Here is a 6,275-nt window from a genome sequence, read left to right as displayed (position 1 = left end):
CAGGGATACCTTACATTATGGTCAATACAAGCAAGTTTCATATATATATATATCTTTACAAAGTAACAAAAGTGAATTATTTCTTCAAGGTGATATATTGTCCTAGATTGTGGGAACTTTATTGAGTCAAACAATTTATGTATGAAGTTTTTATTATTTTGTAATAATTTAGTTAGTAGTTATGTAAACTTTAAGCCTCTATATAAAATATACTTTAAAACAAACTTCACACATTAGTGAATACCATAAAGGCACAAGGACAATATAAGGATAACACTTTAATAAATACATTTGAATTTCACAGAGATGCTATTATTACTTAGCAAACATTGCATGCAATTACACAAAAATATTTGTACAAATTAGTTTATTCTGCATAGAATACTATTTAGCAATTTCACCTTAATATAACATTTAATTTCATTCTGGCATTATCCAATGTGTTTTCTTTACTCCCACTTTGTTGCCTGTGCAAAATTCAAATTCACAAAATATTTGTGAATCTTGCTTCAGGAAAAGGAAGTTGCAGTAGTGAAATAGTAATAATTTAGCAGGTGAGTGAGTACTTCATTTCAGTATTTTAATATAGCTGATATTTCCAGCATAATTTTTAATAGCAAACTAGCTTGCAAGAATCGAAAAAGCAAAATGTACATAAACCTTAAAACAATTTGTGTATGCAAACATGTGATACCCTGTGTTACGCTGTTTACAGGCAAGAGATTAAACAAAATATTAAATTTGAATCAGCTATCGATAACACTTGTTTGAACAAAGTAACGTATGGCACATGTAACATATATTGTCATGTAATGGAAAGTTATGTGAAAAATTGTGATTCACATTTTTATGCCAATGCTGCTCTAAGCTGTTAACCCATCCTAACAAATGGCTTTGTAATGCCTCATCTATTCTAGGTAAAGGTAACGTTCCCCTTGGATATAGTAGAAAAAATATAAGGTTTCACTCGGAAATAATTGCAACACAAATGTTTTTTTTTGTGCCAGATTGTGTGGAATGGTATAGTGAATAATATATTAAAAATCTGACATCCAAATGCTTAGGAAAAATCCACCATCTTGGAAACTACATATCTCCTCAACCCTTGTCTCTAGAGGAAATCATAAGCTATGAATTGGGTTCAGTTACTTTAGGACGTAAATTACATAGTTTCTTACATATTTGCTGTTCTTTGCATCAGAAACCAACTTTTATGCTAATTCAAGAAAATTAAGGAAAATATTTGAATATTTCTAATTCAATTAAGATTTATGGTAGCTCTATCAAACGAAAACCATAACCAAATGTGTGATTTCAATTTTCTGTTCTTTCATTTTGGTTATCTTCACTTTTTGTGTACAATGCACCGTTTTCGAGATATTAATTTATTTTTAATTTTTAAGTTGAATTCTTGCCGCCATTTTCCAAGATGGCAGATTTTCCCCAAACACTGGATGTCGGATTTTTAATATACAGTGCTCAAAAATAGTTTTGCATATTATGATTGCATGCGGTGGGCCTCAGGAGCGAATGTTTCCAATCAGACAGTGCGGAATCGACTTCATGAGGAAGGATTGACGTCAAGAAGACCCATACCCAAGGTTCCTCTGAAACCACACCATAAGAGAGACTGTGTAAGGTGGGCAACAATGCACAGCGAATGGAGTCAGAAACAGTGGGAGCACACGCTCTTTACAGACGAGGTCACCATCAGTTTGGACCCGTTAAGCAAAAGCATAAGGGTTTGGAGACGATCAGATGAGAGATTGAACGAGCCCTTCATCCAGGAATGTCACCAGCAGCGGGGGGGGGGCTCCATCATGTTTTGGGGTGGAATCATGTTTGGCCGACGTACGCCCCTAATTCCTCTCCAGGGTCACCTGAATGGTCTGATGTACAGAAACGCTATTCTCAAACCCGTGGTAGCAGGTTTCTCTACAACTGTGGGGGATGGCTTCACGCTGGTGTATGATAACGCTCGACCACATTGAGCCAGAGTGGTTCACGAGTTCCATGATATGCATGGCATTCGATGCATGGTGGCTTGCATATTCTCCAGACATGACATGAACTGTGTGGAACATGCATGGGGACACCTGAAGTGAGCAATTGTCATCTGCGAAAATCCTCCTGTGAACAAGGTGCAATTGCGGGATGCTGCCATTCAAGAGTGGGACAATCTTCCACAGGAGAAGTTGAATGCTCTTATCCTTAGCATGCCCTGTCGTGTTCGAGGTGGCTATACATGGTACTGAACTCCCATCTGTTGATCCCAAGCATGTCTACGAACCGTAGGTACACGGTATTGCACTGCCTTTCTTTTGTGTTTTGCATCCCACATTTTCAATCTTGTGTGATTTTGTTTCTTCTGCATGGCTGCAGTGTTTTCTTTCTGTTTGTATGTCTCCCCTGTACTCTTGAATATGATTTTATGTATTTAGTACAACAAAGTGATCACAAACCCTGAACATGCAAAACTTTTTTTTTGAGCACTGTATTATTCACTATACCATTCCGTACAATCTGGCACAACATTTGTGTTGCAATTATTTCCAGGTTAGGCCCTTCCTTCCCGTTCATTTCCTCTACTAATATAACACCATGCCATTAAGGCACATTTAGAGGATCTAGGGGTAGGGCACCACATATTCTTCATCTCACATTTTGGAGGTGATGTGATCAGCAGGTACCCATTGATTTGAGGCTGGATGAGCCCCCAAGCTGCTCTATGCAGACACAAGTCCGTTAAAAATTCTGACCTCAGATAATTCACCCCACAATCGAACTCTAGTCTCCCACGTGGCAGTCAGATGCCGTATCGACTAGACCACAGCAGGAATTGCCTCATATATCCTTACTTTTTAAATTACATTTTACGCCAGTTTGTGCAAGAAATTTATTACTGGCTAATGTCAGAATATATTTTTCTTTTCTAAAAATTGCTATTCTCAGGGGGGAAAAAATAACACAGAATCATAATTTGTGACTGGCACTATGCAAATATGTGGATTGTGACTAATAGGGGTCATATGGACAATCTATTTCTTTAAGGCGATATTTAATGGATTCTCAAATAGGGATATAATAGCCGAAGTGAAAACAAAATGATATTTTACTGGCATATAATCTTGGCTGGCAACACTAGCAGTTCAGAATTTTGTAATCGGATGCAGCCAACACATGGCAAGTATTGACCATGTATTCGTAAACCAAATTCTCCCGATTCTTAACACACAATAAACAGGTATTAAGACTTCAACTTAAAATGTTATGCAAGTGAATCAAATTTATTCACTAATGCTGAAAACAAATGAAAATAAATGTCAACAAATAATTTTAAAAAATCTACAAAATATCTCTAATCAACATGACAGTTGGAAGGAAAATTTAAATGTGTTTTCAAATATCTAATTCAAGTGAACAAAAATATACATTTTTCCCAGGTTTGTCAATATTGTTGCAACATTCTGAAACTTTTCCAGGATTAAAGGTCAGTGGATAAACTAAAAGAGATCTAAATTCAGGAATTTTGCAGCTAAGCTTGTAAAGCACTAACAAGGGAATTATACAGTGAAAATTCAATTTGGGCAGGGGAAGGATCTAATAACTGGCATAAATTTATAACATGGATTTAATGGGACCACGAGGAACAAATGTAGGAGAGGAAAATGTTATAAATGCATTTCCTGGTTGACCAAATATGTTCACATAACTTTACAATACAATTTCTGACTGCATACAATCCTATATAACTTTTAATCATCAAATCTCAAGGTTATAAAGTTTTTTACTATCATTACAATTTTAATACAAGTATACATTTCTGGTATTTATAAATTTTTGGTTGCATTCTTCTTTTCAAATTAGAAAAGGGTCATCTTGAGAACACACTGGTATGCATAACAAGTTTAACCCATTAGTGTTGTTATTTTTTCAGCCCTAGATTTTTTTAAAGAAAATAAGAAAGTACAGTACTGTGGTGGTTCAGTTGGTAGGACATCTAACTGCCACGTGGGAGACCCACATTCAATTCCCTAAGTAGAAAATCTAAGGTTGGAATTTTTTCGCATTGTCCCTGCATAAAGCAGCTCTGGAATTAACCCAGCCTCTAATAAATGGATTAATGAAGTGCTTCGCATGGAGCATATAATGACACGGTGAGGACAAAGAAATGGGACAGACCACTGATTGCCAAAAATATACATAAGTCTGATTTTTTGATCATTTTAAATACATGTATAGACATAGAATTTGCATGAGTCAATGCTAATGGGTTAACACTACTCACAATCATACAAATACTTACTCTGTTAGCATGGCAGTCTGTCAGAACATGCATTAACATGTTTAGTTGTTTGTGACCAGGGCAGTGTGTCAGAAACATTGAAATCACACATTTAGTTACTGTTACCAGAGCAGAGTCTGTCAGAAACATTACAAACTCAAATCAGGTTGTTTATGACCAGGGCAGTCTCGGTCAGAAACATTGCAATCACACATTTAGTTACTCTGTCACCAGGGCAGAGTATATCAGAAACATTGAAATCACACTTATGGTTACTCTGTCACCATGGCAGAGTATATCAGAAAAACTGCAATCACAAATTTATTCTTTATAACCAGGGCAGTCTCTGTTACAAACATTGCAATTGCACATTTAGTTACTTTGTCACCAGGGCAGAATATGTCAGAAACATTGCAATCACACATTTAGTTACTTTGTCACCAGGGCAGAGTATATCAGAAACACTGCAATCATACATTTAGTTCTTTATAACCAGATGTCTCTGTTACAAACATTGCAATCGCACATTTAGTTACTCTGTCACCAGGGCAGAATATGTCAGAAACATTGCAATCACACATTTAGTTCTTTATAACCAGGCCAGTCTCTGTTACAAACATTGCACATTTAGTAACTCTGTCACCAGGGCAGAGTATACCAGAAACAATGAAATCACACATTTAGTTACTCTGTCACCATGGCAGAGTATATCAGAAACACTGCAATCACAAATTTAGTTGTTTATAACCAGGGCAGTCTCTGTTACAAACATTTCAATTGCACATTTAGTTACTCTGTCACCAGGGCAGAATATGTCAGAAACATTGCAATCACACATTTCGTTACACTGTCACCATGGCAGAGTATGTCAGAAATATTGAAATCACACATTTAGCTCCTCTGTCACCAGGGCAAAGTATATCAGAAACATGACAATCACACATTTAGTTCTTTATACAGGCCAGTCTCTGTTACAAACATTGCAATCACACATTTAGTTCCTCTGTCACCAGGGCAAAGTATGTCAGAAACATCGAAGGCAGTCTGTTAGAAACACTACAATCACACATTTAGTTACCCTGTCACCAGAACAGTATTTCTCACAGACATTGAAATCACACATTTAGTTACCTTCACCAGGGCAGTCTGTCAGAAATATTGAAATCACACATTTAATTGTTTGTGAAAAGGGCAGTTTCTGTCAGAAACATTGCAACCACACATTTAGTTACATTCACTAACATCAGCTGGAATAATTTGATACAATTTTGAAAATAATGTCAAGAATTTATTATTTCAGCAAAAAAAATAATAATAATAAAAAAATGTAAGCTTGGTATGATTGCAATATCAATATGGAATGTATGTACAGGAAAACCTCGTTAATACGATATTGGTTAATACGAAGTACCCTTTAATCCGAAGTTCTTCCCATTCCCCAGCCGATAAGATAGGATTTATAATGTATTTCAGTACGGATAAATCGAAATACGGATAATTTTTAATACGAAGTTGTTTACAAGACTCTTCCGCAAAACTGGTTTCGCTTAATTCGAAGTAGACACCTGCGTAAGTCGACAAGAGAAGATCGAATGTGGAGAGAGCTTGGACGTTATTTTAACTTGACCTTGACATGTTTCCTTGTCCTAAGAGCTGCTGACAACTCGAGGGAAGCAGCCCGAAATGCCCGCTGGACATTGACATTCTTTGTCAATGTGCATGGGAGGTCAAGCTCTTTCCCCGCTGAATGCGCCACCTTGGAAATATTCACCAGTGCCAGATGAGAAATGCAAGATAAGATCGCACGAATGTTCCAAAATACAAGACGCGTGGCGCCTGGAAGTCTCACCAATCTGTCTAGCTCTGAGCTCGAGATACAGCAATTTCCCGTGAGCGAGCAACTTTTGGCCTGGTAGCAGACAACGTCCGGTAACCACTTTCATTAAAAGCGTGTTCTTTGTGCCCTGTAGACCTTCATAAAAAAAGGGAA

Source organism: Lepisma saccharinum, chromosome 1, assembly GCF_977018435.1.
Source record: "Lepisma saccharinum chromosome 1, izLepSacc3.1, whole genome shotgun sequence".
In the NCBI taxonomy this organism is placed as follows: domain Eukaryota; kingdom Metazoa; phylum Arthropoda; class Insecta; order Zygentoma; family Lepismatidae; genus Lepisma; species Lepisma saccharinum.
This window is presented reverse-complemented; position numbering follows the sequence as displayed.